Source organism: Marmota flaviventris, chromosome 14, assembly GCF_047511675.1.
Source record: "Marmota flaviventris isolate mMarFla1 chromosome 14, mMarFla1.hap1, whole genome shotgun sequence".
Taxonomy (NCBI): Eukaryota; Metazoa; Chordata; class Mammalia; order Rodentia; family Sciuridae; genus Marmota; species Marmota flaviventris.
In genome coordinates, this window is record NC_092511.1 from 75,929,376 (window position 1) to 75,952,266 (window position 22,891).

At 66.8% G+C, this 22,891-nt stretch overlaps 9 non-coding genes across 9 annotated transcripts; all 9 read left to right on the forward strand.

Moving 5' to 3' along the window:
- The first annotated feature begins 703 nt into the window (after positions 1-703).
- Positions 704-822, forward strand: LOC139701912 (5S ribosomal RNA). Its single transcript, XR_011704511.1, has one exon. It is a non-coding gene; the product is annotated as a 5S ribosomal RNA (ribosomal RNA).
- Positions 823-3,216: 2,394 nt separating this feature from the next.
- Positions 3,217-3,335, forward strand: LOC139701913 (5S ribosomal RNA). The gene has a single exon (XR_011704512.1). It is a non-coding gene; the product is annotated as a 5S ribosomal RNA (ribosomal RNA).
- A 2,388-nt stretch (positions 3,336-5,723) lies between these two features.
- On the forward strand, positions 5,724-5,842 carry LOC139701914 (5S ribosomal RNA). The gene has a single exon (XR_011704513.1). It is a non-coding gene; the product is annotated as a 5S ribosomal RNA (ribosomal RNA).
- A 2,394-nt stretch (positions 5,843-8,236) lies between these two features.
- Positions 8,237-8,355, forward strand: LOC139701916 (5S ribosomal RNA). Its single transcript, XR_011704515.1, has one exon. It is a non-coding gene; the product is annotated as a 5S ribosomal RNA (ribosomal RNA).
- Positions 8,356-10,743: 2,388 nt separating this feature from the next.
- LOC139701967 (5S ribosomal RNA) lies at positions 10,744-10,862 on the forward strand. The gene has a single exon (XR_011704566.1). It is a non-coding gene; the product is annotated as a 5S ribosomal RNA (ribosomal RNA).
- A 2,392-nt stretch (positions 10,863-13,254) lies between these two features.
- LOC139701968 (5S ribosomal RNA) lies at positions 13,255-13,373 on the forward strand. Its single transcript, XR_011704567.1, has one exon. It is a non-coding gene; the product is annotated as a 5S ribosomal RNA (ribosomal RNA).
- Positions 13,374-15,765: 2,392 nt separating this feature from the next.
- LOC139701917 (5S ribosomal RNA) lies at positions 15,766-15,884 on the forward strand. Its single transcript, XR_011704516.1, has one exon. It is a non-coding gene; the product is annotated as a 5S ribosomal RNA (ribosomal RNA).
- Positions 15,885-18,279: 2,395 nt separating this feature from the next.
- LOC139701918 (5S ribosomal RNA) lies at positions 18,280-18,398 on the forward strand. Its single transcript, XR_011704517.1, has one exon. It is a non-coding gene; the product is annotated as a 5S ribosomal RNA (ribosomal RNA).
- Positions 18,399-20,788: 2,390 nt separating this feature from the next.
- LOC139701919 (5S ribosomal RNA) lies at positions 20,789-20,907 on the forward strand. The gene has a single exon (XR_011704518.1). It is a non-coding gene; the product is annotated as a 5S ribosomal RNA (ribosomal RNA).
- Positions 20,908-22,891: the final 1,984 nt, after the last annotated feature.

Sequence of the window (22,891 nt, forward strand, 5' to 3'; positions counted from 1 at the left end):
CCTGCCCTCCCTGTGCGTGGCTCCACTCGCCAGGCACGCTCAGGGGACGTGTGTGGCCGGCGGCTGGCCATTGCCCAGTCGGACTGCATTTCCGCCTGGGGCGCTGGGCCTGTGTCAGGGTCCCTGGGGTGTCCGAGGGGGGTGCCCGCCTGCCTCTCCGCCCCTGGCTCTCTGGGCTCCGGGCTAGGCTAGGCTAGGTTCGCGCGCGCGGGACACTGAAACGGCCAGGGCTTCTGGGCTTCTCCGCCTGGCGAAAGGCGGGGTGGGCGTGGCGGTGGGGGGCCGGGGGTCCGTGGGGGGGTTGGGGTCGCGGGAGGCCTGGGCCTTGGCGAGGAGCGGCGGAGGAGGCCAGGCCACGCCAGGCCACGCCAGGCCGGGGCGGGGCGGTGCGATCCCTGCGGGCGCTTGGTGGGGCTCGCGGTAAGTGGAGCCAGGTGGAGAGCGGCGGTGTTGGAGGCGGGACTCAGCCAGTCCCAGTCTCCCAGGACCCCTGGGCCGCTGCCCGGTGGAGTCAGGTCGGAGCGGAGCGTGAGAGCCCCCAGCCTTGAGTTGAGTTGGGCTGGGCTGCGCTGTTGTGGGGCGGGCGAGGGAGGCCCCCTGCGACCACCCCCTCCGATTTCCCCCCTCCACCCCCCTCCCGTCCCCTGGACTGAAGGGTGGAACCCGGAGCAGGCTCTTGAGGCGCCCCCGGGCGGCCCTCCCCGTCTACGGCCATACCACCCTGAACGCGCCCGATCTCGTCTGATCTCGGAAGCTAAGCAGGGTCGGGCCTGGTTAGTACTTGGATGGGAGACCGCCTGGGAATACCGGGTGCTGTAGGCTTTTGCGCCCCCTTCCCACACACACTTTTAACTTGCGTGGCCCCGAGAGACAGGCCGTGACCCCCGGGCCCTCGGGCCAGGGCGCAGGCGCAGCCCTGGGCTGCCGGTCGCTGTCCCTTCAGGCCTGCGGCTGGCCTCCCGACGACCAGCGCCCAGCGCCTGCAACAAGGCCCACAGGCCTGGCTCTCCCCAGGGACGCTAGGACACTCACTCCATGAGACCCCGCTGAGCCGAGCCAGGTCCAGGCCACGACCCTCCATGTGCACCCAGACCGACCCCCCCACCCCTCGGCCTGGAGGATGGGGTGTGTGGGGGGGCGACACCCGCCTTCCCCAGAACACGGGGCCCACCCGCGGGGCCCGCTCCCTCACCCGTTCCTGCCACACAAGCAGAACCTTGACACCCAGATCCTGGGAGTGGGAGAGTCCATCGAGCGTCTCTGCCTGGGTCCTTTCTCTTTGCACCACCTCCGCAAGGTCCCTCCTGTGTCTCTACCTCCTTCCCCACCGCCTTCCTCCGTGAGGGTCCCCCTGAGTCAATCTCTCTCTCTGCCTGTCTCTCCCTTTCACTCTCATCGGAGCAGCAGATGTCTCTGTGGGTCCCTGTTCATCCATCTCTCCTTCTCTCTTGTGCCTCTCTTGGCCTGTGAGGAGGCATCCCTGTCTCCATCTCCCACTCAATCCCTCTCTGGCCTTGACTCTCCTCTCTCTCTCTCTCTCTCTCTCTCTCTCTCTCTCTCTCACACACACACACACACACACACACACACACAGAGACACACACTCACCCCTCTACCCCCCACCCAACCCCAGCCAACTCACTCTGGGCTGCAAGTCACCAGGTCCATGGTAGCCTGGAGACTGGGCAGTCACAGGTTCTCTCATCTCCCATCTAACTTCCCATGGATGTAAGAGTGGATTCACACATCACCCTTGAAGTGCGCGCAGGACTTCAGGGTGTGTGCTCAGCAGAGGCTGAGAGAGGGCCGAGGAGGCCACAGGGTCTTAGGAGTCTGCGCTGAGAGCCAAGCAAGAGAGCAGATGGCAAAAGAGGGCAGGCGCTCCTGAAAGAGGAGGAAGCAGCCTTCAGAGCAGGCAAGCGGTTCGGGGCCAGGGGGTTGCCATGGAGGACCAGGTGCCAAGAGGAGTTGAAGCCTGGCCGGTGGGGACAGGGAAGCAGAGGCCCCTTGGTCGCGGTCACCGGTCCACCTGCAGAGGACAGGACAAGACGCAGGGCCTGACGACCCGGTGGGCGCGTGTCCCCGCAACGCAACCACCGCTCCCCTCCCTCCCCCCTCTCCCCCCTGCAATGCTTGCAGGGGAGGGGGCTTTCCGTCTGGTGAGGCCGCCGACTAAGCTCCCACAGGGGTTTGAATCAGGGTGCTTCTTCCACAGGCGGTCCTTTCCTGGACACTGGACAGAGGGGTCTATGCCCTTCCTCAGGGCGGTGCTGTGCACGTGCTGGTCGTTGACTGGTACCAACAAGGCGCAGAGCCCTCCGACCTTGGCATTGGGTCCGAAGGGGGTGACTGCGGTGGCTTTGCAGAGTGGGCCCGAAACTCAGGGCGAGGCACGACCCCAGCGGCGCACTTCTGAGCCTGGCCGGGCGACTGACTGACTGGGAGCCAGCGGGCCGCTGCCCCCGGCCACCCTCTGCCCGGTTTTCCCTGAGTCCCTGAGTGTGTTCCTCCCTCCTGCCCTCCCTGTGCGTGGCTCCACTCGCCAGGCACGCTCAGGGGACGTGTGTGGCCGGCGGCTGGCCATTGCCCAGTCGGACTGCATTTCCGCCTGGGGCGCTGGGCCTGTGTCAGGGTCCCTGGGGTGTCCGAGGGGGGTGCCCGCCTGCCTCTCCGCCCCTGGCTCTCTGGGCTCCGGGCTAGGCTAGGCTAGGTTCGCGCGCGCGGGACACTGAAACGGCCAGGGCTTCTGGGCTTCTCCGCCTGGCGAAAGGCGGGGTGGGCGTGGCGGTGGGGGGCCGGGGGTCCGTGGGGGGGTTGGGGTCGCGGGAGGCCTGGGCCTTGGCGAGGAGCGGCGGAGGAGGCCAGGCCACGCCAGGCCACGCCAGGCCGGGGCGGGGCGGTGCGATCCCTGCGGGCGCTTGGTGGGGCTCGCGGTAGGTGGAGCCAGGTGGAGAGGGGCGGTGTTGGAGGCGGGACTCAGCCAGTCCCAGTCTCCCAGGACCCCTGGGCCGCTGCCCGGTGGAGTCAGGTCGGAGCGGAGCGTGAGAGCCCCCAGCCTTGAGTTGAGTTGGGCTGGGCTGCGCTGTTGTGGGGCGGGCGAGGGAGGCCCCCTGCGACCACCCCCTCCGATTTCCCCCCTCCACCCCCCTCCCGTCCCCTGGACTGAAGGGTGGAACCCGGAGCAGGCTCTTGAGGCGCCCCCGGGCGGCCCTCCCCGTCTACGGCCATACCACCCTGAACGCGCCCGATCTCGTCTGATCTCGGAAGCTAAGCAGGGTCGGGCCTGGTTAGTACTTGGATGGGAGACCGCCTGGGAATACCGGGTGCTGTAGGCTTTTGCGCCCCCTTCCCACACACACTTTTAACTTGCGTGGCCCCGAGAGACAGGCCGTGACCCCCGGGCCCTCGGGCCAGGGCGCAGGCGCAGCCCTGGGCTGCCGGTCGCTGTCCCTTCAGGCCTGCGGCTGGCCTCCCGACGACCAGCGCCCAGCGCCTGCAACAAGGCCCACAGGCCTGGCTCTCCCCAGGGACGCTAGGACACTCACTCCATGAGACCCCGCTGAGCCGAGCCAGGTCCAGGCCACGACCCTCCATGTGCACCCAGACCGACCCCCCCACCCCTCGGCCTGGAGGATGGGGTGTGTGGGGGGGCGACACCCGCCTTCCCCAGAACACGGGGCCCACCCGCGGGGCCCGCTCCCTCACCCGTTCCTGCCACACAAGCAGAACCTTGACACCCAGATCCTGGGAGTGGGAGAGTCCATCGAGCGTCTCTGCCTGGGTCCTTTCTCTTTGCACCACCTCCGCAAGGTCCCTCCTGTGTCTCTACCTCCTTCCCCACCGCCTTCCTCCGTGAGGGTCCCCCTGAGTCAATCTCTCTCTCTGCCTGTCTCTCCCTTTCACTCTCATCGGAGCAGCAGATGTCTCTGTGGGTCCCTGTTCATCCATCTCTCCTTCTCTCTTGTGCCTCTCTTGGCCTGTGAGGAGGCATCCCTGTCTCCATCTCCCACTCAATCCCTCTCTGGCCTTGACTCTCCTCTCTCTCTCTCTCTCTCTCTCTCTCTCTCTCTCTCTCACACACACACACACACACACACACAGAGACACACACTCACCCCTGTACCCCCCACCCAACCCCAGCCAACTCACTCTGGGCTGCAAGTCACCAGGTCCATGGTAGCCTGGAGACTGGGCAGTCACAGGTTCTCTCATCTCCCATCTAACTTCCCATGGATGTAAGAGTGGATTCACACATCACCCTTGAAGTGCGCGCAGGACTTCAGGGTGTGTGCTCAGCAGAGGCTGAGAGAGGGCCGAGGAGGCCACAGGGTCTTAGGAGTCTGCGCTGAGAGCCAAGCAAGAGAGCAGATGGCAAAAGAGGGCAGGCGCTCCTGAAAGAGGAGGAAGCAGCCTTCAGAGCAGGCAAGCGGTTCGGGGCCAGGGGGTTGCCATGGAGGACCAGGTGCCAAGAGGAGTTGAAGCCTGGCCGGTGGGGACAGGGAAGCAGAGGCCCCTTGGTCGCGGTCACCGGTCCACCTGCAGAGGACAGGACAAGACGCAGGGCCTGACGACCCGGTGGGCGCGTGTCCCCGCAACGCAACCACCGCTCCCCTCCCTCCCCCCTCTCCCCCCTGCAATGCTTGCAGGGGAGGGGGCTTTCCGTCTGGTGAGGCCGCCGACTAAGCTCCCACAGGGGTTTGAATCAGGGTGCTTCTTCCACAGGCGGTCCTTTCCTGGACACTGGACAGAGGGGTCTATGCCCTTCCTCAGGGCGGTGCTGTGCACGTGCTGGTCGTTGACTGGTACCAACAAGGCGCAGAGCCCTCCGACCTTGGCATTGGGTCCGAAGGGGGTGACTGCGGTGGCTTTGCAGAGTGGGCCCGAAACTCAGGGCGAGGCACGACCCCAGCGGCGCACTTCTGAGCCTGGCCGGGCGACTGACTGACTGGGAGCCAGCGGGCCGCTGCCCCCGGCCACCCTCTGCCCGGTTTTCCCTGAGTCCCTGAGTGTGTTCCTCCCTCCTGCCCTCCCTGTGCGTGGCTCCACTCGCCAGGCACGCTCAGGGGACGTGTGTGGCCGGCGGCTGGCCATTGCCCAGTCGGACTGCATTTCCGCCTGGGGCGCTGGGCCTGTGTCAGGGTCCCTGGGGTGTCCGAGGGGGGTGCCCGCCTGCCTCTCCGCCCCTGGCTCTCTGGGCTCCGGGCTAGGCTAGGCTAGGTTCGCGCGCGCGGGACACTGAAACGGCCAGGGCTTCTGGGCTTCTCCGCCTGGCGAAAGGCGGGGTGGGCGTGGCGGTGGGGGGCCGGGGGTCCGTGGGGGGGTTGGGGTCGCGGGAGGCCTGGGCCTTGGCGAGGAGCGGCGGAGGAGGCCAGGCCACGCCAGGCCACGCCAGGCCGGGGCGGGGCGGTGCGATCCCTGCGGGCGCTTGGTGGGGCTCGCGGTAAGTGGAGCCAGGTGGAGAGCGGCGGTGTTGGAGGCGGGACTCAGCCAGTCCCAGTCTCCCAGGACCCCTGGGCCGCTGCCCGGTGGAGTCAGGTCGGAGCGGAGCGTGAGAGCCCCCAGCCTTGAGTTGAGTTGGGCTGGGCTGCGCTGTTGTGGGGCGGGCGAGGGAGGCCCCCTGCGACCACCCCCTCCGATTTCCCCCCTCCACCCCCCTCCCGTCCCCTGGACTGAAGGGTGGAACCCGGAGCAGGCTCTTGAGGCGCCCCCGGGCGGCCCTCCCCGTCTACGGCCATACCACCCTGAACGCGCCCGATCTCGTCTGATCTCGGAAGCTAAGCAGGGTCGGGCCTGGTTAGTACTTGGATGGGAGACCGCCTGGGAATACCGGGTGCTGTAGGCTTTTGCGCCCCCTTCCCACACACACTTTTAACTTGCGTGGCCCCGAGAGACAGGCCGTGACCCCCGGGCCCTCGGGCCAGGGCGCAGGCGCAGCCCTGGGCTGCCGGTCGCTGTCCCTTCAGGCCTGCGGCTGGCCTCCCGACGACCAGCGCCCAGCGCCTGCAACAAGGCCCACAGGCCTGGCTCTCCCCAGGGACGCTAGGACACTCACTCCATGAGACCCCGCTGAGCCGAGCCAGGTCCAGGCCACGACCCTCCATGTGCACCCAGACCGACCCCCCCACCCCTCGGCCTGGAGGATGGGGTGTGTGGGGGGGCGACACCCGCCTTCCCCAGAACACGGGGCCCACCCGCGGGGCCCGCTCCCTCACCCGTTCCTGCCACACAAGCAGAACCTTGACACCCAGATCCTGGGAGTGGGAGAGTCCATCGAGCGTCTCTGCCTGGGTCCTTTCTCTTTGCACCACCTCCGCAAGGTCCCTCCTGTGTCTCTACCTCCTTCCCCACCGCCTTCCTCCGTGAGGGTCCCCCTGAGTCAATCTCTCTCTCTGCCTGTCTCTCCCTTTCACTCTCATCGGAGCAGCAGATGTCTCTGTGGGTCCCTGTTCATCCATCTCTCCTTCTCTCTTGTGCCTCTCTTGGCCTGTGAGGAGGCATCCCTGTCTCCATCTCCCACTCAATCCCTCTCTGGCCTTGACTCTCCTCTCTCTCTCTCTCTCTCTCTCTCTCTCTCTCTCTCTCTCACACACACACACACACACACACACACACAGAGACACACACTCACCCCTCTACCCCCCACCCAACCCCAGCCAACTCACTCTGGGCTGCAAGTCACCAGGTCCATGGTAGCCTGGAGACTGGGCAGTCACAGGTTCTCTCATCTCCCATCTAACTTCCCATGGATGTAAGAGTGGATTCACACATCACCCTTGAAGTGCGCGCAGGACTTCAGGGTGTGTGCTCAGCAGAGGCTGAGAGAGGGCCGAGGAGGCCACAGGGTCTTAGGAGTCTGCGCTGAGAGCCAAGCAAGAGAGCAGATGGCAAAAGAGGGCAGGCGCTCCTGAAAGAGGAGGAAGCAGCCTTCAGAGCAGGCAAGCGGTTCGGGGCCAGGGGGTTGCCATGGAGGACCAGGTGCCAAGAGGAGTTGAAGCCTGGCCGGTGGGGACAGGGAAGCAGAGGCCCCTTGGTCGCGGTCACCGGTCCACCTGCAGAGGACAGGACAAGACGCAGGGCCTGACGACCCGGTGGGCGCGTGTCCCCGCAACGCAACCACCGCTCCCCTCCCTCCCCCCTCTCCCCCCTGCAATGCTTGCAGGGGAGGGGGCTTTCCGTCTGGTGAGGCCGCCGACTAAGCTCCCACAGGGGTTTGAATCAGGGTGCTTCTTCCACAGGCGGTCCTTTCCTGGACACTGGACAGAGGGGTCTATGCCCTTCCTCAGGGCGGTGCTGTGCACGTGCTGGTCGTTGACTGGTACCAACAAGGCGCAGAGCCCTCCGACCTTGGCATTGGGTCCGAAGGGGGTGACTGCGGTGGCTTTGCAGAGTGGGCCCGAAACTCAGGGCGAGGCACGACCCCAGCGGCGCACTTCTGAGCCTGGCCGGGCGACTGACTGACTGGGAGCCAGCGGGCCGCTGCCCCCGGCCACCCTCTGCCCGGTTTTCCCTGAGTCCCTGAGTGTGTTCCTCCCTCCTGCCCTCCCTGTGCGTGGCTCCACTCGCCAGGCACGCTCAGGGGACGTGTGTGGCCGGCGGCTGGCCATTGCCCAGTCGGACTGCATTTCCGCCTGGGGCGCTGGGCCTGTGTCAGGGTCCCTGGGGTGTCCGAGGGGGGTGCCCGCCTGCCTCTCCGCCCCTGGCTCTCTGGGCTCCGGGCTAGGCTAGGCTAGGTTCGCGCGCGCGGGACACTGAAACGGCCAGGGCTTCTGGGCTTCTCCGCCTGGCGAAAGGCGGGGTGGGCGTGGCGGTGGGGGGCCGGGGGTCCGTGGGGGGGTTGGGGTCGCGGGAGGCCTGGGCCTTGGCGAGGAGCGGCGGAGGAGGCCAGGCCACGCCAGGCCACGCCAGGCCGGGGCGGGGCGGTGCGATCCCTGCGGGCGCTTGGTGGGGCTCGCGGTAGGTGGAGCCAGGTGGAGAGGGGCGGTGTTGGAGGCGGGACTCAGCCAGTCCCAGTCTCCCAGGACCCCTGGGCCGCTGCCCGGTGGAGTCAGGTCGGAGCGGAGCGTGAGAGCCCCCAGCCTTGAGTTGAGTTGGGCTGGGCTGCGCTGTTGTGGGGCGGGCGAGGGAGGCCCCCTGCGACCACCCCCTCCGATTTCCCCCCTCCACCCCCCTCCCGTCCCCTGGACTGAAGGGTGGAACCCGGAGCAGGCTCTTGAGGCGCCCCCGGGCGGCCCTCCCCGTCTACGGCCATACCACCCTGAACGCGCCCGATCTCGTCTGATCTCGGAAGCTAAGCAGGGTCGGGCCTGGTTAGTACTTGGATGGGAGACCGCCTGGGAATACCGGGTGCTGTAGGCTTTTGCGCCCCCTTCCCACACACACTTTTAACTTGCGTGGCCCCGAGAGACAGGCCGTGACCCCCGGGCCCTCGGGCCAGGGCGCAGGCGCAGCCCTGGGCTGCCGGTCGCTGTCCCTTCAGGCCTGCGGCTGGCCTCCCGACGACCAGCGCCCAGCGCCTGCAACAAGGCCCACAGGCCTGGCTCTCCCCAGGGACGCTAGGACACTCACTCCATGAGACCCCGCTGAGCCGAGCCAGGTCCAGGCCACGACCCTCCATGTGCACCCAGACCGACCCCCCCACCCCTCGGCCTGGAGGATGGGGTGTGTGGGGGGGCGACACCCGCCTTCCCCAGAACACGGGGCCCACCCGCGGGGCCCGCTCCCTCACCCGTTCCTGCCACACAAGCAGAACCTTGACACCCAGATCCTGGGAGTGGGAGAGTCCATCGAGCGTCTCTGCCTGGGTCCTTTCTCTTTGCACCACCTCCGCAAGGTCCCTCCTGTGTCTCTACCTCCTTCCCCACCGCCTTCCTCCGTGAGGGTCCCCCTGAGTCAATCTCTCTCTCTGCCTGTCTCTCCCTTTCACTCTCATCGGAGCAGCAGATGTCTCTGTGGGTCCCTGTTCATCCATCTCTCCTTCTCTCTTGTGCCTCTCTTGGCCTGTGAGGAGGCATCCCTGTCTCCATCTCCCACTCAATCCCTCTCTGGCCTTGACTCTCCTCTCTCTCTCTCTCTCTCTCTCTCTCTCTCTCTCTCTCACACACACACACACACACACACACAGAGACACACACTCACCCCTGTACCCCCCACCCAACCCCAGCCAACTCACTCTGGGCTGCAAGTCACCAGGTCCATGGTAGCCTGGAGACTGGGCAGTCACAGGTTCTCTCATCTCCCATCTAACTTCCCATGGATGTAAGAGTGGATTCACACATCACCCTTGAAGTGCGCGCAGGACTTCAGGGTGTGTGCTCAGCAGAGGCTGAGAGAGGGCCGAGGAGGCCACAGGGTCTTAGGAGTCTGCGCTGAGAGCCAAGCAAGAGAGCAGATGGCAAAAGAGGGCAGGCGCTCCTGAAAGAGGAGGAAGCAGCCTTCAGAGCAGGCAAGCGGTTCGGGGCCAGGGGGTTGCCATGGAGGACCAGGTGCCAAGAGGAGTTGAAGCCTGGCCGGTGGGGACAGGGAAGCAGAGGCCCCTTGGTCGCGGTCACCGGTCCACCTGCAGAGGACAGGACAAGACGCAGGGCCTGACGACCCGGTGGGCGCGTGTCCCCGCAACGCAACCACCGCTCCCCTCCCTCCCCCCTCTCCCCCCTGCAATGCTTGCAGGGGAGGGGGCTTTCCGTCTGGTGAGGCCGCCGACTAAGCTCCCACAGGGGTTTGAATCAGGGTGCTTCTTCCACAGGCGGTCCTTTCCTGGACACTGGACAGAGGGGTCTATGCCCTTCCTCAGGGCGGTGCTGTGCACGTGCTGGTCGTTGACTGGTACCAACAAGGCGCAGAGCCCTCCGACCTTGGCATTGGGTCCGAAGGGGATGACTGCGGTGGCTTTGCAGAGTGGGCCCGAAACTCAGGGCGAGGCACGACCCCAGCGGCGCACTTCTGAGCCTGGCCGGGCGACTGACTGACTGGGAGCCAGCGGGCCGCTGCCCCCGGCCACCCTCTGCCCGGTTTTCCCTGAGTCCCTGAGTGTGTTCCTCCCTCCTGCCCTCCCTGTGCGTGGCTCCACTCGCCAGGCACGCTCAGGGGACGTGTGTGGCCGGCGGCTGGCCATTGCCCAGTCGGACTGCATTTCCGCCTGGGGCGCTGGGCCTGTGTCAGGGTCCCTGGGGTGTCCGAGGGGGGTGCCCGCCTGCCTCTCCGCCCCTGGCTCTCTGGGCTCCGGGCTAGGCTAGGCTAGGTTCGCGCGCGCGGGACACTGAAACGGCCAGGGCTTCTGGGCTTCTCCGCCTGGCGAAAGGCGGGGTGGGCGTGGCGGTGGGGGGCCGGGGGTCCGTGGGGGGGTTGGGGTCGCGGGAGGCCTGGGCCTTGGCGAGGAGCGGCGGAGGAGGCCAGGCCACGCCAGGCCACGCCAGGCCGGGGCGGGGCGGTGCGATCCCTGCGGGCGCTTGGTGGGGCTCGCGGTAGGTGGAGCCAGGTGGAGAGGGGCGGTGTTGGAGGCGGGACTCAGCCAGTCCCAGTCTCCCAGGACCCCTGGGCCGCTGCCCGGTGGAGTCAGGTCGGAGCGGAGCGTGAGAGCCCCCAGCCTTGAGTTGAGTTGGGCTGGGCTGCGCTGTTGTGGGGCGGGCGAGGGAGGCCCCCTGCGACCACCCCCTCCGATTTCCCCCCTCCACCCCCCTCCCGTCCCCTGGACTGAAGGGTGGAACCCGGAGCAGGCTCTTGAGGCGCCCCCGGGCGGCCCTCCCCGTCTACGGCCATACCACCCTGAACGCGCCCGATCTCGTCTGATCTCGGAAGCTAAGCAGGGTCGGGCCTGGTTAGTACTTGGATGGGAGACCGCCTGGGAATACCGGGTGCTGTACGCTTTTGCGCCCCCTTCCCACACACACTTTTAACTTGCGTGGCCCCGAGAGACAGGCCGTGACCCCCGGGCCCTCGGGCCAGGGCGCAGGCGCAGCCCTGGGCTGCCGGTCGCTGTCCCTTCAGGCCTGCGGCTGGCCTCCCGACGACCAGCGCCCAGCGCCTGCAACAAGGCCCACAGGCCTGGCTCTCCCCAGGGACGCTAGGACACTCACTCCATGAGACCCCGCTGAGCCGAGCCAGGTCCAGGCCACGACCCTCCATGTGCACCCAGACCGACCCCCCCACCCCTCGGCCTGGAGGATGGGGTGTGTGGGGGGGCGACACCCGCCTTCCCCAGAACACGGGGCCCACCCGCGGGGCCCGCTCCCTCACCCGTTCCTGCCACACAAGCAGAACCTTGACACCCAGATCCTGGGAGTGGGAGAGTCCATCGAGCGTCTCTGCCTGGGTCCTTTCTCTTTGCACCACCTCCGCAAGGTCCCTCCTGTGTCTCTACCTCCTTCCCCACCGCCTTCCTCCGTGAGGGTCCCCCTGAGTCAATCTCTCTCTCTGCCTGTCTCTCCCTTTCACTCTCATCGGAGCAGCAGATGTCTCTGTGGGTCCCTGTTCATCCATCTCTCCTTCTCTCTTGTGCCTCTCTTGGCCTGTGAGGAGGCATCCCTGTCTCCATCTCCCACTCAATCCCTCTCTGGCCTTGACTCTCCTCTCTCTCTCTCTCTCTCTCTCTCTCTCTCTCTCTCTCTCTCACACACACACACACACACACACACACAGACACACACTCACCCCTCTACCCCCCACCCAACCCCAGCCAACTCACTCTGGGCTGCAAGTCACCAGGTCCATGGTAGCCTGGAGACTGGGCAGTCACAGGTTCTCTCATCTCCCATCTAACTTCCCATGGATGTAAGAGTGGATTCACACATCACCCTTGAAGTGCGCGCAGGACTTCAGGGTGTGTGCTCAGCAGAGGCTGAGAGAGGGCCGAGGAGGCCACAGGGTCTTAGGAGTCTGCGCTGAGAGCCAAGCAAGAGAGCAGATGGCAAAAGAGGGCAGGCGCTCCTGAAAGAGGAGGAAGCAGCCTTCAGAGCAGGCAAGCGGTTCGGGGCCAGGGGGTTGCCATGGAGGACCAGGTGCCAAGAGGAGTTGAAGCCTGGCCGGTGGGGACAGGGAAGCAGAGGCCCCTTGGTCGCGGTCACCGGTCCACCTGCAGAGGACAGGACAAGACGCAGGGCCTGACGACCCGGTGGGCGCGTGTCCCCGCAACGCAACCACCGCTCCCCTCCCTCCCCCCTCTCCCCCCTGCAATGCTTGCAGGGGAGGGGGCTTTCCGTCTGGTGAGGCCGCCGACTAAGCTCCCACAGGGGTTTGAATCAGGGTGCTTCTTCCACAGGCGGTCCTTTCCTGGACACTGGACAGAGGGGTCTATGCCCTTCCTCAGGGCGGTGCTGTGCACGTGCTGGTCGTTGACTGGTACCAACAAGGCGCAGAGCCCTCCGACCTTGGCATTGGGTCCGAAGGGGGTGACTGCGGTGGCTTTGCAGAGTGGGCCCGAAACTCAGGGCGAGGCACGACCCCAGCGGCGCACTTCTGAGCCTGGCCGGGCGACTGACTGACTGGGAGCCAGCGGGCCGCTGCCCCCGGCCACCCTCTGCCCGGTTTTCCCTGAGTCCCTGAGTGTGTTCCTCCCTCCTGCCCTCCCTGTGCGTGGCTCCACTCGCCAGGCACGCTCAGGGGACGTGTGTGGCCGGCGGCTGGCCATTGCCCTGTCGGACTGCATTTCCGCCTGGGGCCCTGGGCCTGTGTCAGGGTCCCTGGGGTGTCCGAGGGGGGTGCCCGCCTGCCTCTCCGCCCCTGGCTCTCTGGGCTCCGGGCTAGGCTAGGCTAGGTTCGCGCGCGCGGGACACTGAAACGGCCAGGGCTTCTGGGCTTCTCCGCCTGGCGAAAGGCGGGGTGGGCGTGGCGGTGGGGGGCCGGGGGGCCGTGGGGGGGTTGGGGTCGCGGGAGGCCTGGGCCTTGGCGAGGAGCGGCGGAGGAGGCCAGGCCACGCCAGGCCACGCCAGGCCGGGGCGGGGCGGTGCGATCCCTGCGGGCGCTTGGTGGGGCTCGCGGTAGGTGGAGCCAGGTGGAGAGGGGCGGTGTTGGAGGCGGGACTCAGCCAGTCCCAGTCTCCCAGGACCCCTGGGCCGCTGCCCGGTGGAGTCAGGTCGGAGCGGAGCGTGAGAGCCCCCAGCCTTGAGTTGAGTTGGGCTGGGCTGCGCTGTTGTGGGGCGGGCGAGGGAGGCCCCCTGCGACCACCCCCTCCGATTTCCCCCCTCCACCCCCCTCCCGTCCCCTGGACTGAAGGGTGGAACCCGGAGCAGGCTCTTGAGGCGCCCCCGGGCGGCCCTCCCCGTCTACGGCCATACCACCCTGAACGCGCCCGATCTCGTCTGATCTCGGAAGCTAAGCAGGGTCGGGCCTGGTTAGTACTTGGATGGGAGACCGCCTGGGAATACCGGGTGCTGTACGCTTTTGCGCCCCCTTCCCACACACACTTTTAACTTGCGTGGCCCCGAGAGACAGGCCGTGACCCCCGGGCCCTCGGGCCAGGGCGCAGGCGCAGCCCTGGGCTGCCGGTCGCTGTCCCTTCAGGCCTGCGGCTGGCCTCCCGACGACCAGCGCCCAGCGCCTGCAACAAGGCCCACAGGCCTGGCTCTCCCCAGGGACGCTAGGACACTCACTCCATGAGACCCCGCTGAGCCGAGCCAGGTCCAGGCCACGACCCTCCATGTGCACCCAGACCGACCCCCCCACCCCTCGGCCTGGAGGATGGGGTGTGTGGGGGGGCGACACCCGCCTTCCCCAGAACACGGGGCCCACCCGCGGGGCCCGCTCCCTCACCCGTTCCTGCCACACAAGCAGAACCTTGACACCCAGATCCTGGGAGTGGGAGAGTCCATCGAGCGTCTCTGCCTGGGTCCTTTCTCTTTGCACCACCTCCGCAAGGTCCCTCCTGTGTCTCTACCTCCTTCCCCACCGCCTTCCTCCGTGAGGGTCCCCCTGAGTCAATCTCTCTCTCTGCCTGTCTCTCCCTTTCACTCTCATCGGAGCAGCAGATGTCTCTGTGGGTCCCTGTTCATCCATCTCTCCTTCTCTCTTGTGCCTCTCTTGGCCTGTGAGGAGGCATCCCTGTCTCCATCTCCCACTCAATCCCTCTCTGGCCTTGACTCTCCTCTCTCTCTCTCTCTCTCTCTCTCTCTCTCTCTCTCTCTCACACACACACACACACACACACACACACAGACACACACTCACCCCTCTACCCCCCACCCAACCCCAGCCAACTCACTCTGGGCTGCAAGTCACCAGGTCCATGGTAGCCTGGAGACTGGGCAGTCACAGGTTCTCTCATCTCCCATCTAACTTCCCATGGATGTAAGAGTGGATTCACACATCACCCTTGAAGTGCGCGCAGGACTTCAGGGTGTGTGCTCAGCAGAGGCTGAGAGAGGGCCGAGGAGGCCACAGGGTCTTAGGAGTCTGCGCTGAGAGCCAAGCAAGAGAGCAGATGGCAAAAGAGGGCAGGCGCTCCTGAAAGAGGAGGAAGCAGCCTTCAGAGCAGGCAAGCGGTTCGGGGCCAGGGGGTTGCCATGGAGGACCAGGTGCCAAGAGGAGTTGAAGCCTGGCCGGTGGGGACAGGGAAGCAGAGGCCCCTTGGTCGCGGTCACCGGTCCACCTGCAGAGGACAGGACAAGACGCAGGGCCTGACGACCCGGTGGGCGCGTGTCCCCGCAACGCAACCACCGCTCCCCTCCCTCCCCCCTCTCCCCCCTGCAATGCTTGCAGGGGAGGGGGCTTTCCGTCTGGTGAGGCCGCCGACTAAGCTCCCACAGGGGTTTGAATCAGGGTGCTTCTTCCACAGGCGGTCCTTTCCTGGACACTGGACAGAGGGGTCTATGCCCTTCCTCAGGGCGGTGCTGTGCACGTGCTGGTCGTTGACTGGTACCAACAAGGCGCAGAGCCCTCCGACCTTGGCATTGGGTCCGAAGGGGGTGACTGCGGTGGCTTTGCAGAGTGGGCCCGAAACTCAGGGCGAGGCACGACCCCAGCGGCGCACTTCTGAGCCTGGCCGGGCGACTGACTGACTGGGAGCCAGCGGGCCGCTGCCCCCGGCCACCCTCTGCCCGGTTTTCCCTGAGTCCCTGAGTGTGTTCCTCCCTCCTGCCCTCCCTGTGCGTGGCTCCACTCGCCAGGCACGCTCAGGGGACGTGTGTGGCCGGCGGCTGGCCATTGCCCTGTCGGACTGCATTTCCGCCTGGGGCCCTGGGCCTGTGTCAGGGTCCCTGGGGTGTCCGAGGGGGGTGCCCGCCTGCCTCTCCGCCCCTGGCTCTCTGGGCTCCGGGCTAGGCTAGGCTAGGTTCGCGCGCGCGGGACACTGAAACGGCCAGGGCTTCTGGGCTTCTCCGCCTGGCGAAAGGCGGGGTGGGCGTGGCGGTGGGGGGCCGGGGGTCCGTGGGGGGGTTGGGGTCGCGGGAGGCCTGGGCCTTGGCGAGGAGCGGCGGAGGAGGCCAGGCCACGCCAGGCCACGCCAGGCCGGGGCGGGGCGGTGCGATCCCTGCGGGCGCTTGGTGGGGCTCGCGGTAGGTGGAGCCAGGTGGAGAGGGGCGGTGTTGGAGGCGGGACTCAGCCAGTCCCAGTCTCCCAGGACCCCTGGGCCGCTGCCCGGTGGAGTCAGGTCGGAGCGGAGCGTGAGAGCCCCCAGCCTTGAGTTGAGTTGGGCTGGGCTGCGCTGTTGTGGGGCGGGCGAGGGAGGCCCCCTGCGACCACCCCCTCCGATTTCCCCCCTCCACCCCCCTCCCGTCCCCTGGACTGAAGGGTGGAACCCGGAGCAGGCTCTTGAGGCGCCCCCGGGCGGCCCTCCCCGTCTACGGCCATACCACCCTGAACGCGCCCGATCTCGTCTGATCTCGGAAGCTAAGCAGGGTCGGGCCTGGTTAGTACTTGGATGGGAGACCGCCTGGGAATACCGGGTGCTGTAGGCTTTTGCGCCCCCTTCCCACACACACTTTTAACTTGCGTGGCCCCGAGAGACAGGCCGTGACCCCCGGGCCCTCGGGCCAGGGCGCAGGCGCAGCCCTGGGCTGCCGGTCGCTGTCCCTTCAGGCCTGCGGCTGGCCTCCCGACGACCAGCGCCCAGCGCCTGCAACAAGGCCCACAGGCCTGGCTCTCCCCAGGGACGCTAGGACACTCACTCCATGAGACCCCGCTGAGCCGAGCCAGGTCCAGGCCACGACCCTCCATGTGCACCCAGACCGACCCCCCCACCCCTCGGCCTGGAGGATGGGGTGTGTGGGGGGGCGACACCCGCCTTCCCCAGAACACGGGGCCCACCCGCGGGGCCCGCTCCCTCACCCGTTCCTGCCACACAAGCAGAACCTTGACACCCAGATCCTGGGAGTGGGAGAGTCCATCGAGCGTCTCTGCCTGGGTCCTTCTCTCTTTGCACCACCTCCGCAAGGTCCCTCCTGTGTCTCTACCTCCTTCCCCACCGCCTTCCTCCGTGAGGGTCCCCCTGAGTCAATCTCTCTCTCTGCCTGTCTCTCCCTTTCACTCTCATCGGAGCAGCAGATGTCTCTGTGGGTCCCTGTTCATCCATCTCTCCTTCTCTCTTGTGCCTCTCTTGGCCTGTGAGGAGGCATCCCTGTCTCCATCTCCCACTCAATCCCTCTCTGGCCTTGACTCTCCTCTCTCTCTCTCTCTCTCTCTCTCTCTCTCTCTCTCTCTCTCACACACACACACACACACACACACACAGAGACACACACTCACCCCTCTACCCCCCACCCAACCCCAGCCAACTCACTCTGGGCTGCAAGTCACCAGGTCCATGGTAGCCTGGAGACTGGGCAGTCACAGGTTCTCTCATCTCCCATCTAACTTCCCATGGATGTAAGAGTGGATTCACACATCACCCTTGAAGTGCGCGCAGGACTTCAGGGTGTGTGCTCAGCAGAGGCTGAGAGAGGGCCGAGGAGGCCACAGGGTCTTAGGAGTCTGCGCTGAGAGCCAAGCAAGAGAGCAGATGGCAAAAGAGGGCAGGCGCTCCTGAAAGAGGAGGAAGCAGCCTTCAGAGCAGGCAAGCGGTTCGGGGCCAGGGGGTTGCCATGGAGGACCAGGTGCCAAGAGGAGTTGAAGCCTGGCCGGTGGGGACAGGGAAGCAGAGGCCCCTTGGTCGCGGTCACCGGTCCACCTGCAGAGGACAGGACAAGACGCAGGGCCTGACGACCCGGTGGGCGCGTGTCCCCGCAACGCAACCACCGCTCCCCTCCCTCCCCCCTCTCCCCCCTGCAATGCTTGCAGGGGAGGGGGCTTTCCGTCTGGTGAGGCCGCCGACTAAGCTCCCACAGGGGTTTGAATCAGGGTGCTTCTTCCACAGGCGGTCCTTTCCTGGACACTGGACAGAGGGGTCTATGCCCTTCCTCAGGGCGGTGCTGTGCACGTGCTGGTCGTTGACTGGTACCAACAAGGCGCAGAGCCCTCCGACCTTGGCATTGGGTCCGAAGGGGGTGACTGCGGTGGCTTTGCAGAGTGGGCCCGAAACTCAGGGCGAGGCACGACCCCAGCGGCGCACTTCTGAGCCTGGCCGGGCGACTGACTGACTGGGAGCCAGCGGGCCGCTGCCCCCGGCCACCCTCTGCCCGGTTTTCCCTGAGTCCCTGAGTGTGTTCCTCCCTCCTGCCCTCCCTGTGCGTGGCTCCACTCGCCAGGCACGCTCAGGGGACGTGTGTGGCCGGCGGCTGGCCATTGCCCAGTCGGACTGCATTTCCGCCTGGGGCGCTGGGCCTGTGTCAGGGTCCCTGGGGTGTCCGAGGGGGGTGCCCGCCTGCCTCTCCGCCCCTGGCTCTCTGGGCTCCGGGCTAGGCTAGGCTAGGTTCGCGCGCGCGGGACACTGAAACGGCCAGGGCTTCTGGGCTTCTCCGCCTGGCGAAAGGCGGGGTGGGCGTGGCGGTGGGGGGCCGGGGGGCCGTGGGGGGGTTGGGGTCGCGGGAGGCCTGGGCCTTGGCGAGGAGCGGCGGAGGAGGCCAGGCCACGCCAGGCCACGCCAGGCCGGGGCGGGGCGGTGCGATCCCTGCGGGCGCTTGGTGGGGCTCGCGGTAGGTGGAGCCAGGTGGAGAGGGGCGGTGTTGGAGGCGGGACTCAGCCAGTCCCAGTCTCCCAGGACCCCTGGGCCGCTGCCCGGTGGAGTCAGGTCGGAGCGGAGCGTGAGAGCCCCCAGCCTTGAGTTGAGTTGGGCTGGGCTGCGCTGTTGTGGGGCGGGCGAGGGAGGCCCCCTGCGACCACCCCCTCCGATTTCCCCCCTCCACCCCCCTCCCGTCCCCTGGACTGAAGGGTGGAACCCGGAGCAGGCTCTTGAGGCGCCCCCGGGCGGCCCTCCCCGTCTACGGCCATACCACCCTGAACGCGCCCGATCTCGTCTGATCTCGGAAGCTAAGCAGGGTCGGGCCTGGTTAGTACTTGGATGGGAGACCGCCTGGGAATACCGGGTGCTGTAGGCTTTTGCGCCCCCTTCCCACACACACTTTTAACTTGCGTGGCCCCGAGAGACAGGCCGTGACCCCCGGGCCCTCGGGCCAGGGCGCAGGCGCAGCCCTGGGCTGCCGGTCGCTGTCCCTTCAGGCCTGCGGCTGGCCTCCCGACGACCAGCGCCCAGCGCCTGCAACAAGGCCCACAGGCCTGGCTCTCCCCAGGGACGCTAGGACACTCACTCCATGAGACCCCGCTGAGCCGAGCCAGGTCCAGGCCACGACCCTCCATGTGCACCCAGACCGACCCCCCCACCCCTCGGCCTGGAGGATGGGGTGTGTGGGGGGGCGACACCCGCCTTCCCCAGAACACGGGGCCCACCCGCGGGGCCCGCTCCCTCACCCGTTCCTGCCACACAAGCAGAACCTTGACACCCAGATCCTGGGAGTGGGAGAGTCCATCGAGCGTCTCTGCCTGGGTCCTTTCTCTTTGCACCACCTCCGCAAGGTCCCTCCTGTGTCTCTACCTCCTTCCCCACCGCCTTCCTCCGTGAGGGTCCCCCTGAGTCAATCTCTCTCTCTGCCTGTCTCTCCCTTTCACTCTCATCGGAGCAGCAGATGTCTCTGTGGGTCCCTGTTCATCCATCTCTCCTTCTCTCTTGTGCCTCTCTTGGCCTGTGAGGAGGCATCCCTGTCTCCATCTCCCACTCAATCCCTCTCTGGCCTTGACTCTCCTCTCTCTCTCTCTCTCTCTCTCTCTCTCTCTCTCTCTCTCACACACACACACACACACACACACACAGACACACACTCACCCCTCTACCCCCCACCCAACCCCAGCCAACTCACTCTGGGCTGCAAGTCACCAGGTCCATGGTAGCCTGGAGACTGGGCAGTCACAGGTTCTCTCATCTCCCATCTAACTTCCCATGGATGTAAGAGTGGATTCACACATCACCCTTGAAGTGCGCGCAGGACTTCAGGGTGTGTGCTCAGCAGAGGCTGAGAGAGGGCCGAGGAGGCCACAGGGTCTTAGGAGTCTGCGCTGAGAGCCAAGCAAGAGAGCAGATGGCAAAAGAGGGCAGGCGCTCCTGAAAGAGGAGGAAGCAGCCTTCAGAGCAGGCAAGCGGTTCGGGGCCAGGGGGTTGCCATGGAGGACCAGGTGCCAAGAGGAGTTGAAGCCTGGCCGGTGGGGACAGGGAAGCAGAGGCCCCTTGGTCGCGGTCACCGGTCCACCTGCAGAGGACAGGACAAGACGCAGGGCCTGACGACCCGGTGGGCGCGTGTCCCCGCAACGCAACCACCGCTCCCCTCCCTCCCCCCTCTCCCCCCTGCAATGCTTGCAGGGGAGGGGGCTTTCCGTCTGGTGAGGCCGCCGACTAAGCTCCCACAGGGGTTTGAATCAGGGTGCTTCTTCCACAGGCGGTCCTTTCCTGGACACTGGACAGAGGGGTCTATGCCCTTCCTCAGGGCGGTGCTGTGCACGTGCTGGTCGTTGACTGGTACCAACAAGGCGCAGAGCCCTCCGACCTTGGCATTGGGTCCGAAGGGGGTGACTGCGGTGGCTTTGCAGAGTGGGCCCGAAACTCAGGGCGAGGCACGACCCCAGCGGCGCACTTCTGAGCCTGGCCGGGCGACTGACTGACTGGGAGCCAGCGGGCCGCTGCCCCCGGCCACCCTCTGCCCGGTTTTCCCTGAGTCCCTGAGTGTGTTCCTCCCTCCTGCCCTCCCTGTGCGTGGCTCCACTCGCCAGGCACGCTCAGGGGACGTGTGTGGCCGGCGGCTGGCCATTGCCCTGTCGGACTGCATTTCCGCCTGGGGCCCTGGGCCTGTGTCAGGGTCCCTGGGGTGTCCGAGGGGGGTGCCCGCCTGCCTCTCCGCCCCTGGCTCTCTGGGCTCCGGGCTAGGCTAGGCTAGGTTCGCGCGCGCGGGACACTGAAACGGCCAGGGCTTCTGGGCTTCTCCGCCTGGCGAAAGGCGGGGTGGGCGTGGCGGTGGGGGGCCGGGGGTCCGTGGGGGGGTTGGGGTCGCGGGAGGCCTGGGCCTTGGCGAGGAGCGGCGGAGGAGGCCAGGCCACGCCAGGCCACGCCAGGCCGGGGCGGGGCGGTGCGATCCCTGCGGGCGCTTGGTGGGGCTCGCGGTAGGTGGAGCCAGGTGGAGAGGGGCGGTGTTGGAGGCGGGACTCAGCCAGTCCCAGTCTCCCAGGACCCCTGGGCCGCTGCCCGGTGGAGTCAGGTCGGAGCGGAGCGTGAGAGCCCCCAGCCTTGAGTTGAGTTGGGCTGGGCTGCGCTGTTGTGGGGCGGGCGAGGGAGGCCCCCTGCGACCACCCCCTCCGATTTCCCCCCTCCACCCCCCTCCCGTCCCCTGGACTGAAGGGTGGAACCCGGAGCAGGCTCTTGAGGCGCCCCCGGGCGGCCCTCCCCGTCTACGGCCATACCACCCTGAACGCGCCCGATCTCGTCTGATCTCGGAAGCTAAGCAGGGTCGGGCCTGGTTAGTACTTGGATGGGAGACCGCCTGGGAATACCGGGTGCTGTAGGCTTTTGCGCCCCCTTCCCACACACACTTTTAACTTGCGTGGCCCCGAGAGACAGGCCGTGACCCCCGGGCCCTCGGGCCAGGGCGCAGGCGCAGCCCTGGGCTGCCGGTCGCTGTCCCTTCAGGCCTGCGGCTGGCCTCCCGACGACCAGCGCCCAGCGCCTGCAACAAGGCCCACAGGCCTGGCTCTCCCCAGGGACGCTAGGACACTCACTCCATGAGACCCCGCTGAGCCGAGCCAGGTCCAGGCCACGACCCTCCATGTGCACCCAGACCGACCCCCCCACCCCTCGGCCTGGAGGATGGGGTGTGTGGGGGGGCGACACCCGCCTTCCCCAGAACACGGGGCCCACCCGCGGGGCCCGCTCCCTCACCCGTTCCTGCCACACAAGCAGAACCTTGACACCCAGATCCTGGGAGTGGGAGAGTCCATCGAGCGTCTCTGCCTGGGTCCTTCTCTCTTTGCACCACCTCCGCAAGGTCCCTCCTGTGTCTCTACCTCCTTCCCCACCGCCTTCCTCCGTGAGGGTCCCCCTGAGTCAATCTCTCTCTCTGCCTGTCTCTCCCTTTCACTCTCATCGGAGCAGCAGATGTCTCTGTGGGTCCCTGTTCATCCATCTCTCCTTCTCTCTTGTGCCTCTCTTGGCCTGTGAGGAGGCATCCCTGTCTCCATCTCCCACTCAATCCCTCTCTGGCCTTGACTCTCCTCTCTCTCTCTCTCTCTCTCTCTCTCTCTCTCTCTCTCTCACACACACACACACACACACACACAGAGACACACACTCACCCCTCTACCCCCCACCCAACCCCAGCCAACTCACTCTGGGCTGCAAGTCACCAGGTCCATGGTAGCCTGGAGACTGGGCAGTCACAGGTTCTCTCATCTCCCATCTAACTTCCCATGGATGTAAGAGTGGATTCACACATCACCCTTGAAGTGCGCGCAGGACTTCAGGGTGTGTGCTCAGCAGAGGCTGAGAGAGGGCCGAGGAGGCCACAGGGTCTTAGGAGTCTGCGCTGAGAGCCAAGCAAGAGAGCAGATGGCAAAAGAGGGCAGGCGCTCCTGAAAGAGGAGGAAGCAGCCTTCAGAGCAGGCAAGCGGTTCGGGGCCAGGGGGTTGCCATGGAGGACCAGGTGCCAAGAGGAGTTGAAGCCTGGCCGGTGGGGACAGGGAAGCAGAGGCCCCTTGGTCGCGGTCACCGGTCCACCTGCAGAGGACAGGACAAGACGCAGGGCCTGACGACCCGGTGGGCGCGTGTCCCCGCAACGCAACCACCGCTCCCCTCCCTCCCCCCTCTCCCCCCTGCAATGCTTGCAGGGGAGGGGGCTTTCCGTCTGGTGAGGCCGCCGACTAAGCTCCCACAGGGGTTTGAATCAGGGTGCTTCTTCCACAGGCGGTCCTTTCCTGGACACTGGACAGAGGGGTCTATGCCCTTCCTCAGGGCGGTGCTGTGCACGTGCTGGTCGTTGACTGGTACCAACAAGGCGCAGAGCCCTCCGACCTTGGCATTGGGTCCGAAGGGGGTGACTGCGGTGGCTTTGCAGAGTGGGCCCGAAACTCAGGGCGAGGCACGACCCCAGCGGCGCACTTCTGAGCCTGGCCGGGCGACTGACTGACTGGGAGCCAGCGGGCCGCTGCCCCCGGCCACCCTCTGCCCGGTTTTCCCTGAGTCCCTGAGTGTGTTCCTCCCTCCTGCCCTCCCTGTGCGTGGCTCCACTCGCCAGGCACGCTCAGGGGACGTGTGTGGCCGGCGGCTGGCCATTGCCCAGTCGGACTGCATTTCCGCCTGGGGCGCTGGGCCTGTGTCAGGGTCCCTGGGGTGTCCGAGGGGGGTGCCCGCCTGCCTCTCCGCCCCTGGCTCTCTGGGCTCCGGGCTAGGCTAGGCTAGGTTCGCGCGCGCGGGACACTGAAACGGCCAGGGCTTCTGGGCTTCTCCGCCTGGCGAAAGGCGGGGTGGGCGTGGCGGTGGGGGGCCGGGGGTCCGTGG